General features: G+C 38.7%; 1 protein-coding gene across 5 annotated transcripts in view; it reads right to left on the reverse strand.

The window, feature by feature from the left end:
* The window catches only part of SEMA5A (semaphorin 5A), a 348,842-nt gene that overhangs the window by 136,816 nt on the left and 199,240 nt on the right, over positions 1 to 12,786 (reverse strand). The window lies entirely within an intron of this gene.

The raw sequence follows: 12,786 nt of genomic DNA on the forward strand, positions 1-12,786 counted from the left end.
ATAAGGATTACTGAAACTGAGGGACAGTCCATGACCTTAAAAGAGATTGACAACCTGATGAGTTCTTAAAGGAAAGGCAAACTCATACACAGATTTGTAGAGAAGAGCCCCCCTTGTGTAAGGAACCATTACAGAACACTGGTGACCCTCAGAAACAAGGAAAATTTGTTTTCTTTCCAGAATTTTATTCTAAAGTGGGAAAACAAAGAAACTAATAAAACCTTTTTGAAAACATCTATTGCGAGGAAACACTCCAAAGAAATTTAACAGGTAAACATTTCTTGACAGTACTATTGTATTGAAAAAAGCTGCTATAAGTGAATCTAAGCATTTTGCAGGAACATGTCAAACCTGTCAAAACTTTTGAGAGAAACTAGAATGAAATACAAGCTGGCATTTCCATGTGGCAGTCCAAACTCCGCTAGACAACTCTTCTCCAAAGATGGCCCAGCTCCCATCTTATGTGGCCTCTTGTGCTGCTTCCCTCTCTATTTGCTGTGCTGAGAGTCTCCAGGGCAGGTTTTTTTGGCAGCAATGGTCATCAAGCTGCCTAGGATATTTGAATCTGGGCAGATATGACAGCACTCTCACAACTCCCTGTAACTTTCACTATCATATTAAGCACTTCCTTGACATTAGTCCATAACATGCCAGATTCTCCCCACACTCAGATCTGCACAGGTGTTTTTGCTGGAAGATAGCAACGAAACACTTTTGAGAACTTGTTGGTATCCTGAGCTCTCATAAGTTACATAGTGCCAGTGCATTTGTGTCTAAAAAAGAAAAAAGGCAAAATAAAGTAGTTTGACAGGACTTGTTATAGCAATAAAGGTAACCTTGGATCAACAATATATGAGGAGCTAAACTATTAGTAATGTTTTTCCTATTAGAACCTCGTATTTGCATTCCACGTGTGTAAAATTTCCATTGCAATAGGGATTTTGCTTTAAAGGCTTCAAAAGCTTTTTACAGTTTATAGATTTGTAGAACTGATTCTTAGTTGCTCATGAGCTCTCACTCTTTAAATATAACATATAATACTGTTACAGATTTACAACCGAACACTGAAACTGGAGAAGGCTGAAAAAAAAACCCCTTACTTTTTAACATTGCTAATCTTTTTTTCTCCAAAAATGCACAGGTTTGCTGAATAGGTAACAGGGTAGAATGATATATAAGATTTAATTACAAGTATTAATGGTAAAATGACAAAAATATGTGGCTAAAAGTCACAAAATTGTATACTATCACATTCTAGACAGGTTAGACAGTTTTGGCAGGCATCAAATATTAAACATGTATCCAGAGATACTTGTATGCGAAGTTTTTTCTTATTATAAAGTCCAATTATGTTTCATTCATTCTCAATACACTTCAATTTTTTCAGCTCTATGGAACAAACTTGTATTTTTTTCACTAAAGTGTACTAGAAATAAAATCTTTTTTAGAAATACCAGGCTAACTAAAAAAAAAGAACCCACTGTCCCTCATTATTCAACTTCAGTTCATATCCATACCACATACAGCCATGATTTATCATAATCTGTAATGTACTTTCTTCCCTCACTATAGATAATATCCTTTCAGATTGTTCTTATACTCATGGAAGGAACTACTGTCTATGGAAAAAAGAAAAAGCATTCACTAGTCTGAGTGTAACTTGAGCTACCTGTCCACCAATACAAAGCTAAGGTCTGTCTTACAGCAATATCGACTAAATATAGACACTGAGAAAAACAATCCACCTGAACTAGAATGAAAAACTAAAATTTGTGTTTGACTTTTTGTAGCCTATAACCCTGCTTGCTCTTTGAAATGATCTCAAAAACATCTCAACTGATTTAAGAAGATTCTACATATTGTGCAAGTACTCAATATCAATTTGATCCACCCACAAAATCAACCTGTACAACCATTAAACTCAGAGTCCATGCCTTGCAATGAGGCCTGATGACGCTTCTTGCTGGAGGCCCACTGACATAAAAAGCCCCTACACTGGCATAATAGGATCTCACTGCAGAGTCAAAACCACTACTAGGAGCCCTCAAAGTGCGTAGAATAATGAAGTACAAATAAAATTTTCACAAACTGTAAGAATAAAAAAAATATTAAATGCATTCAGAATGTTTTTAGGGTTCTTGAAAAATTCATGTCAATCTTTCAAGAGACAGTATTTTAAAGTTTCACTGGTAATCACACTACATGTATAAATAAAAACTAGTACTCGTATTTCACAGATTCAAAACTGAGAAACAATATGTACATCTGCAAACACCTATGCATATACTTTACTGATTATGAACTGATGAAAATGTGACCTGCCATTGAAACTTTTGAAAACTGTTTTCATTAGCGTGAAATGTAATACTCTCAGAGCTACCTAGGGGAATTCTGTGGATATGGAAGGATTATCGTGTCAGACTTTATTTATTTCATTTTCTCTTTGGGAAAAGTGAACTGAATCACTTCAAAGGAAAAAAGAGGTTCCCATCTAGGAAAAATTAGTTCATATGTTTCCAGATATTGTGCTGTGAACTGCTATTTGCTGACATGGAGGCCTTCCCATAAGTTTTTAATGCAACAAACAAAGTGACTGTATTGTTTCCTGCTGAATTTGCAAATATAATAGAAGGGTAAACACATCCCAGTTGTGAATTATTAGATCGCCACAACAAGTGCAAGGATGTGACAACGATACAGCTAGCATGGAACAACATAAGAATGTCAACCTGCAATAACCACAAGTATTGTTTATGACCTTTATGGGTTTTTAAATATTCAATTTATAGATGCATCAGACTGACTAGACTTTCCCAAATTAAATGAAGCCAATGGAATCAGGAAAGCAAGAAAATGAGTTTGTCGACATGACAAAGATCTCCAGCATACACCATGAAGCAGTGCTACACAGATCCACAAGCCCATGCACTGAAAGCACTAGGTGGAGAGTTAGTGCTACCTCTGGACAAACACTCTGTAGTGTGTTATTTCTGAAGTTTTCTTACTCAGCACAAATCCTGGGAATCTTTACAGCTTCCTTCACAAAGCAGCGTGACTGTCCTGCAGGGACATTTTGCCCTGGAGTCTTCTAAGTTATTGCAAAAAAGATAACTGAACTATATGAAGTCAAGATAGTGTTTCAATCTGAAATAATCATCATATCATAGAATCATAGAATGGTTTGGGTTGGAAGGGACCTTAAAGATCATCTAGTTCCACCCCCCTACCATGGGCAGGGACACCTTCCACTGGATCAGGTTGCTCAAAGCCCTGTCCAACCTGGCCTTGAACACTGCCAGGGAGGGGGCAGCCACAACCGCTCTGGGCAACCTGTTCCAGTGTCTCACCACCCTCACAGGAAAGAATTTCTTCCTTAGATCTAATCTAATCTACCCTCTTTCAGTTTAAAACTGTTACCCCTTGTCCCATCACTACACTCCCTGATAAAAAGTCCCTCCCTATCTTTCCTGTAGCCCCCTTTTACTGGAAGGTTGCTATAGGGTCTTCCCAGAGCCTTCTCTTCTCCAGGCTAAACTACCTTAACTCTCTTGCCTGTCACCGCAGGGAAGGTGCTCCAGTCCCCCAATCATCTTCATGGCCCTCCTCTGGACCTGCTTTAGCAGGTGCATGTCCTTCTTATGGTGAGGGCCCCAGAGCTGAACACAGTACTCTAATAATCTATTTGTTTTTCTAATGGTTGGAGACAAACCTATATTTTCTGGGAAGCATGGCCTCTGCTCTTAATGAAAAGTCACTTACTAGCAAGAGACAATGAGTCCCTTTCGATTATTCTCCCTTTCCACCTGCCCGGGGAACTTGAAGACCAAAGACTGATATCAAGATTGATAGTGCTGACTGCTCCTGTAGGGACTGGCTGCAGCTCTGCCACGAAGCACCGGCCAAAGCTGCAGCTCAGAGAATGGCATTCCTGTAGCATGAAAGAAAGGGTGCGCTGCATGCACTGGGAAGCAGTGTAAGGACAGATCAGGGGATTCAGGAGTGTAATGCTTACTGGGAATGGGATGGGGCACTCTGGAGGGCAGAAGGAGCCAAATGGTGCAGCCCCACCTGTACTGTCTCTTGCTAACAGTGCATAAAGCAAACTTCTCCCTGAGTCACACTCAGGTTTTCACTGGCAAAGCAGTAGCTGGAGTTGTCCAAAACAAGGCTGGGAAGTGATCCAGCAATTAAGCAATATGGATGACCAAGGCTGTTGTGCATAAGCTTACTTCCTGGACATTTTTTATTTAGTGGTGTAGATGTAGTCTAAGTGGGTAAAAGGATGAGAGGAACTGTACAAAAACTTCCTCTGGGAAAAGCAATGGGAAACGGGAGCCTGAGAGAGTTCTGTGAGAGCATCTGAAGCAGTCCTGGCCTCTTCTCACTTCCTGAGCTTTGGAGCAAGAAAGTTGGCTTGTGCTCTTTACTTTCTAAAACTCCACATCCTCTGAAGTAGAAAAATATGACTTAATTTACCTAGTTAGTGGATGCTACTGCTTCCAGAGTGAACCAAATGACAGGGAATGATGTCTTTCTGGAGGTAACAGCAATTAACCTTAAGAATTATAAGGTCCAAAGCCTACTCTGAGCAAGAAAGAGCTGTGATTTCCACTGACTGTCCCTGTGAGAAGTAACCACACACATCTCAAATGTGATGCATTCAGAAACACAATCAAAAGGTGAAATTAGCCCCCAAAATGTGAAAATAAAGCTAAATTAGAAGTTTGTCAGATCTAGACACAGATCAGTTTATATATATACACAAAATAAGACACACACATAGATATATGCACGTATAATATATTAAAAATGAGAAGCCTAAATACTGGTCTATTGCCAAACAACATCTGTCTGGAGCTTGTTCACTGACCTCACTAGATCGGTGAATCATACCCTCATACTGTTGGTCTCTAAAGACCTATTTCTTTAAAATATTTGTATTCAGCCAAATACTTAATGGCATTACATTCTGGGAAGATACCTTTTTCTGAATAAGGTTCAACTGCCAGTGAGAAATGCTCTCCAAAACAGAAGCTTAAAATAATGTAAAAAATTTAAGTTCCAAGTGTGCCAGTCTATTTTATTTTCTCTCACTTTACTGACATGTTTAATGCAGTCCATTTCCTATTTGCTTTTTGACATCCCTATACATTCATTAAATATATTAATTTAGTGTAGCCCTCTGCAGCTGTTGGAAAACAGTATAGATCTTGCATTAGGCTGAACAAGGCATCACTGCTTAAGGACAAATCTTAATCATAGAATAAAATTTTCCTACAGTGTAAAACATCTTAGAAGTAATATATAATTTGTATTTATCATAGTTCTATCCATCCTCAGGAGTTGAACTATAAAATGTTAAGTCCTGGTATAAAACTGATGGAAATAATTGTTTATTAATAAGTATTTTTCCTCTGTATTTCACAATTGTCTAGGACACGTGCTTAAAATGATAGTGTGTCATAGCATAGCTGATGACCAGTCTATTTGACTAGTATTTCTTCTGCAATGCCTCAGTTCTCCATGATTTCTTTTACATTCTTTTCGTTTTGCTAAATTGAAGATTTTATGGGTATAGAAGAGCAAGGACTGCAGAATACACTAAAACTGTGTATGCCAGACATTTTTACCAGTCTTTTCTTATTTTGCTGATAGGTTTTATAATACAATTCAGTATAATCATAAAAGTGGATGCACTCATTAGATATTACATTTTACTGATGTACTCTAATAAATTCTGAAATGCCATTATTTCTTTCCTGAAAAATAGTTTTCAAATATGACATTACAAAATTCCTTGGTTTATTGTCCGTTGTTTATTTCAAATACATCTTCTTCATTTTCAAGGTAAAGTGTTCTTACATAGCATAATATTCTGCAATTTATTATATCATTTTGCTGATGCAAATTTGCCAGTGACTAACTTAGTAACAGAAACCATTCCCTGCTCTGATTAATACCTACTCAAGTCCTTGAGAGTCCCATCTTGAGTTCAGTAGATTTTGTGTCACCTACATTCACCGGATAGACACCTTGCATAGCAGTATACTGGGGGATGGGCAAGGATCAAAAACACAGAGGACTACCTCAATTCCCTTAGAATCTCTAGAGGTTTGGGCTATAGGGATCTATCAAAAGATGTAGAAGTTTGGATGGTTACTTAAAACTCTGAATCCAGAATTCCACATACACAAGATCAAAAATTAGTTTTCTTTAAGCAGATTTTGCCAAGCAGCAGGTATGGTATGGAAAGAAAACCCAATATGATGGCTTACCAGTTTCTCTCCAAACGTTTTGACTGCCTTTTTTTTTTTTTTTTTTTTCCCCTCTGATCCAGTTTTGAAGGGAAGGAGACAATCAAAGGGCTTTCCCTGCAGACCCAGTCCTCCCTTTTTTTTTTCCCCTTTTTTTTTCATAACAAAAAGGAAACCAGAGTTCACTTTCATAATCACTCCCTTTCACTATAAGGCTCAGTACGTCTGCTGCTGAAATTCTATCTGCGCCTTCCAATATTTCTGTCCTCCTCCCTTCTTTCGTGAATGTTTTTCTTGTGTTCATGTTCCCCAAAATTTGTCCCCTTTTCTACCTTCCCCTGGCTGAGATGTATTTCAGTTCTAAGTTCTTTCATTCTCTCTGGCTCACTGTGTATTATAGTTTCCTGCAGCGTTAACGAGGCTGATGCTTCTGTCACACCTCTCCACAGCTGGGCACAGATGATCTGCTTGCAGGGGTGCCTTTCTGCCTTCCTCGTTCAGCCTCTCCGATTGGCACCTGACATGAGCAGGTGAGATACGGAACAGGCTCTGTCCTCTGTAGCCTCCTAGTCTTTTAATAAATGGAAGGTGGACCTTGCTGTCTTACCTAGGGTAGGTAAGAAGAAGAAAAAATCCCACCTTCATGGGAAGTGCTGCCTGTAACTAACATCTGGGTCCTACACTCAGGTCACAACAACCCCATGGAACACTACAGGCCCAGGGAAGAGTGGCTGGAAAGCTACTTGTGGGAAAAGGACCTGGGAATGTTGGTCAACAAGCTGAATATGAGCTGGCAGTGTGCCCAGGTGGCCAAGAAGGTCAATGGCATCCTGGCTTGTATCATAAATACTGTGGACAGCAGGAACAGGGGAGGGATCTTACCCCTGTACTTGGCACTGGTGAGGCCGCCCCTCGATTCCTGTGTTCAGTTTTGGGCCCCTCACTACAAAAAGGACATTGAATGACTCGAGCGTGTCCAGAGAAGGGCAACGGAGCTGGTGCAGGGTCTGGAGCACAGGTCGTACGAGGAGAGGCTGAGGGAACTGGGGCTGTTTAGTCTGGAGAAGAGGAGGCTGAGGGGAGACTTCATCACCCTCTACAGCTACCTGAAAGGAGGTTATTAGCAGCATGGGTGTCAGCCTCTTCTTCCAAGTAGCAAGGAATAGGACAAGAGAAAATGGCCTCAAGTTGCACCAGGAGAGGTTTAGATTGGATATTAGGAAACATTTCTTCACTGAAAGGGTTGTCAAGCACTGAAACAGACTGCCCAGGGAAGTGGTTGAGTCACCATCCCTGGAGTTACTTAAAAGACGTGTAGATGTGGTGCTTAGGGACATGGTTTAGTGGTGGACTTGACAGTACAATACAACAGAACCAACCTTATGGGTTGCACAACCAAAGGAAGGTAACAATTTAATGTCTTGCAAAATAAGCAACAACTCGCAGCATATGCTTTGCATATTTTCAGTCAGGTCTCTTACCTGAAAGCTAAAGACCAAATTGCACATCTCAAGAACACATTGGTTTTGAGTTACATAAAATATTACATAATGAGAAAAGCTTGTACTAGGTAATTACAAGGCTTTTCATTAAAAAACAGAAAAATGAAAGGATAACACTGAATTATTATAGACATTTCCATTAAACCTTAAAAGCAAAAGTGAAAGGATTAATTTTTGTTCTTAGGTCATAATTTCTATCCACATATCCTACTAGCAGCAAGAGTTATAATACAAATCTGCTAATAAACAATAATAGGAATGGATTCAGAGCTGTATTAAACCCTGCTAACGAAACCACATTTGTAAGAATTGTACTTTTACTGTTACTTGTGAAGAACAAAAGTACCCACTCTAGATTAAGAAGCTTTTTATTAAGTAAAACTTCTCTAAGAAAATGATCTCAGAAGAACTACTTTAAGAGTACCTAATAACCAAATGCTTAGGGCAGCAAGAGGAAAAAGTGATATTATGTCTACCAGCAGAGCAGAACAATCCAAACATTTCTATACTCTTGTCAGCTGGAAAGGCTTTTAATCTGTATGAACTTTTATTTTATATTTTTCTGTTTTGGGGCTACATCTGATAAAGATTACATTTTAATCATCTGTGGTCTGCCTACTGAGTGGCTTGACATTTAGAACAAAGTTTTTATTTATTTAACATGTTCCAATAGCATCTACCTCTGGATGTCTAGAATAAAAGGAAAAAAAAAAACAAACCCAAAAAACCAGCTACACTGTATTTCAAGATAGTTGGAGATCCAAGCAATTGTAAGCAAAGGCATCTGGCAAATAACAAAACGAAATGTCCCAGTGTTTCTCCGTGTGACAAAGCAGAAAGGAATTGATTGGGATTTCAATTTTTTCATTAATCTCTTTTGCCCTTTTATTGGCTAAGTGAAGCAAATAGACATTATAGACTAACACAAAGTTTCAGACTGAGGCATCAGATCAAACATTTACTGTCTTGAGGAGGTGAATTGAAAGGAGAAATACCTTTACTAACTGTAAATGTTCAACTACAGAAAAAGTTTCCAAGCCTAAGCAGTAGAAGCTTTTCCTCACCAATCTGGACCCACTGGAGCTTGTGGACTACAAACGTAACTATTCCATTTACCTCTGTCCTCTAGAGCAAATGATAACAAATTCTGCCCCTGTTGCACTCTGCAGATCAAGTCTAAAGCAAAGTCTAATTAGAAGCACTCTGTAATAATCAACTCTGGATATGATTTAAACTCTGTGATACACTGAGAGCTTAAAGATACTCAAATAAACAGCATGCCAGCTGTAAATCAAGGTGTACTTTTTTCTTAATGAAAGATTTTATTTATTTGCTATCAGTTAATAATGTCCAAAGCAGACTGCTAAGGCAGACTGTTTTTTTTATGAAATACTACAAAGGTAATTTTAAGTAAACAGCAACATGCTGCCCTTTACTGACCTGAGCAGTTGGGTGAAGCTCAAGGTCTTACTGATTGCTTTGCTCAGGACGAGAAATCAATGAAGGAGCTGTCTGCTTTAGACATAATCCCTAATGTGTGCTGTATTAGCTCAAATTATTTCTCTCAAGTACAGTACTTCAACACAGACTCAGAAAGAAAGAGAGAGTAGGTAGCAGAATAACGTGCCTTAAAGGATAATTTACTGGTAAGCAGCCTTTTCACCTTCTTCAATCGTTTGTGCATATATATACTCACTTGAGTAAGTGAAAAACATTTTTCTACATGGAAAAAGAGAAGGAAAAAACATGACATCATTAGAGAGAGAGATGGGTTTCTGTTTCACATTTTCAGGTTTACTAACCTGCAGCCAGCTGGGCTGTTGGATGGGAAGAGCACTGTTTTGCAGCAGTTTAATAACTCATCTGGGTGATCATGTTCCTCTTGATTGAGAATAGTTACAGAGTGACTGATAGGGTTGGCAAGAAAGGAGAAGATAACATGGGGTCTGTCTCTTCACTGTCAGCTCATAAACTCTTAGTGAGCAACCCAACCTGTAGAACTGTTGAACTAGGGTGAATGCTCAGGTTATAGCACTAAGGCAGTCTGGTCCTTCAACAGCATCTCCTCATGGAGACAAGCAGAATCTGCATGATGACCGTGGTCAAAAACCTGCTCACTGCATTTGGGCCAGCTGCATTTAATGTTGTCTATAGAAGCCCCAGGAAGACAGAGATAGGCTCCATAAGCAGAGCATTAATTTCTTTTTGTAGAAGAGGAAAGAAGTTCTGAAGTAAAAATATTGTATCTGGCAATCATTTTCAGAGAAAATCAAGAGCTGAATAGATTACTACTTCTAATGTTAAAAGACAGCAAGTTTGATAACTGCCTTCAGATGCTTCTTTCCTCCATCACTGAAGAAGACATTACTGTTTACACTCTAAAATTTTCCAAAATAGGAAAAGCTTTCAGGACATGGGCAGATATCTGTAACATCTGGCCAACTGTTCCATATTCAGGGGAGTCAAATTTCAAATATTGTCAGAAGGTTGTCTAGTAGGTAAACAAACAGCATATTCAGAGAGCCTCTAAGACGGCTCCACAATAACTAGCTCCAGCCAACAACAGAACTTCTGTGTTGGCAGTGTTGCTGTGTTGTCCATCTACCTTTTTGGATCAGTGCTTGTTCAAGATCTTCGTGTTTCACATACCAAGGGGTCATTGAACTTTTCTTTTTCCTTTCAGTTATACTCTCAAAGTATATTCCTGTAGCTTGCTTTTACACATATCTTAAATAATCCATATTTTTAACCATGCTATCCCAACTCTTCATCACCCCAGATAATTGTGTGTTGAGTGCATCAAGAAAATCAGAAATGAAAGTTCACTGACTTCTATGTATTCTACTAAGTTTAAGTACCTGATCAGAATGATTCTCAGTAACATATGCTGAAAATAACTGCTAAGTTACTTATTCAAAATATGGATTTCTTCCAGACTTATCAAGACCCTAGTAGAAGGCACAACCTGACAATAAATACAGGACTCTGGCTGAACTAGAATGAATGGGGAAGCTCAGACAGGCCATCAACTTAAATTTATTTTATTTGTGAAATCTGTGATTCCAGAAGCTGAAATCACAGCATGGTACTATGGGATCTCACCCCAGCCACATGAAACACCAGCTCCATTTTCCTCTCTCACACCATGTGTCATGGTCCCTGTGATTACAGACCTTCTGACAATTAAGATCAGGAATAAGGTTTCTTCCGTGATGAAGATTCAGAGCTTCCCATGCCAAGATCCTTCACTGCAACTTACAGTGAACACTGACAGCAGACTGTCTAAGCATATGGGCATGACCCTTTGGCCCGACTGACGGCACGGAAAACCCTTGAATACACTGAGAAGTGTGCCAGCCATTAAAATCAACATCTTTACTGCACAGCAATAACACACGGAGCAAGACAATCAGCTGTATTTTAGACTATTGCCATTGACCCCAGACATGGTTGGAATTGGTCCAACATGATTTGCAGAGTAGAAAATCTCAGAAAAAACATTGAGCCTCTAAGGGAAAGATGGACATAAAAGCAAAACTTAGTTCAAACTGGAAAAATTCACAGACACATGTGCATGTACATGCACACATAAAACAAGGCTGCTGAACAGATATTGAGCAGAAAGCTTCCATTCCAGTTGATGCCTTACTTTTCTTTTATGATTATCTGTGTTACTTTCTCACGGAAAGCAGCAAAATCTTCACTTCTGTCCAAGCACAAAAAAAAATAATAATGCAGTTTCTTGGCACTGAGTCATGTATGAGCAGACAAACTGACATAAAAGCAGATGAATCCCCAACTCAAGAACATGAATCCCAAACTCTTAGCTACTCCGGAAGGTGTTCCTCCTCCCTTTCACATAGATAAGTGGATTGCTTCCAGCCTTTTATTGGATTTGCTTGAACTGGCTCCAATTACAAAACTCATCTTGTTCTTCCTATCCAAAGATATAAGCCACATGTTTCTGGCCACTTAATTCTAAAAAGTTTTGAGGCAGAAGAATGTGCTCTAACAGAGAATGTATAGGTGCAACTGAATCTTCAAATAGGCGAAATGTAAATACAATGAACCTGATTAATTAGAGGAGTGTGTGTGTGGGGGGGGGATTTTAGTGTGCCCTTTGGTGTAAAACACATCCAGTTAAACTGAAAATTCAGTGTGAAGAATTTTTTCCCTTTGACAGAAGCACCCAGGTGTGGCATAGCAATTAGTTCCAATACCACAGCTGTGTGGACAAAAGGTGTCGGAACAGGGATATCTATACAATGAGTTAGTTTTATCTCTCACATTTTTTTGTACTGCTATAATCCTGTTATGTTCCATGCAGTTTGGTTTTGTTTTGTTAATTAATATTTTAAAATCAGATGACCTTCAGGGGAGGTCACAAATTTCACCAAGCTACCTCTGATGGCTTCTTTGTACAAGGAAAATACACCAAGCAAATATGCACAATTCAGCAGTCAGATTATATGAGAACTGCTATATTCAAAATAAATTCTGTCACTTGCAGCTGACCTAATATTCTGAAGCTAGAAGGGGTTATAGTTGTACTTAATTTCAAACATGAGAATGATCCCATTATAACATGAAATGCACTGTGGGAATAGTGACTGTTGTGTCACATAGGATGAGTTATGAAAATATGGGGTTTTTTTCTACAGGGACAAGCATGGGAAAATTATAATACATATAATTTCACATTTTATGTTAAACAATAATTTTAATTTTAAAATAATCCGCTTCTTTTTTGTAATACATAAAATGGCAACTGGCCCTGTTACATCTCAGGAATACCTATCTGTTTACAGCTTTTCCCAGCTGGAAATCCTCATCAGGTAATTAATATCTATGACACAGGAGTCATTGCTACAACACGATTTTACATGTTTTGCACACTAGTCCATTCTAAACTGTTTATTTTCTGCTTTAGGTTTTTGAAGGACTCAACAAAAGAACACTCAAGGCAAGCTACTGCTCTTGGCAGACTCAGCTTTGCCATGTAAGCACACCTGAGAGACACAGTACAGATC

The sequence above is a fragment of the Athene noctua genome, chromosome 2 (genome assembly GCF_965140245.1).
Source record: "Athene noctua chromosome 2, bAthNoc1.hap1.1, whole genome shotgun sequence".
NCBI classification, from domain to species: Eukaryota; Metazoa; Chordata; class Aves; order Strigiformes; family Strigidae; genus Athene; species Athene noctua.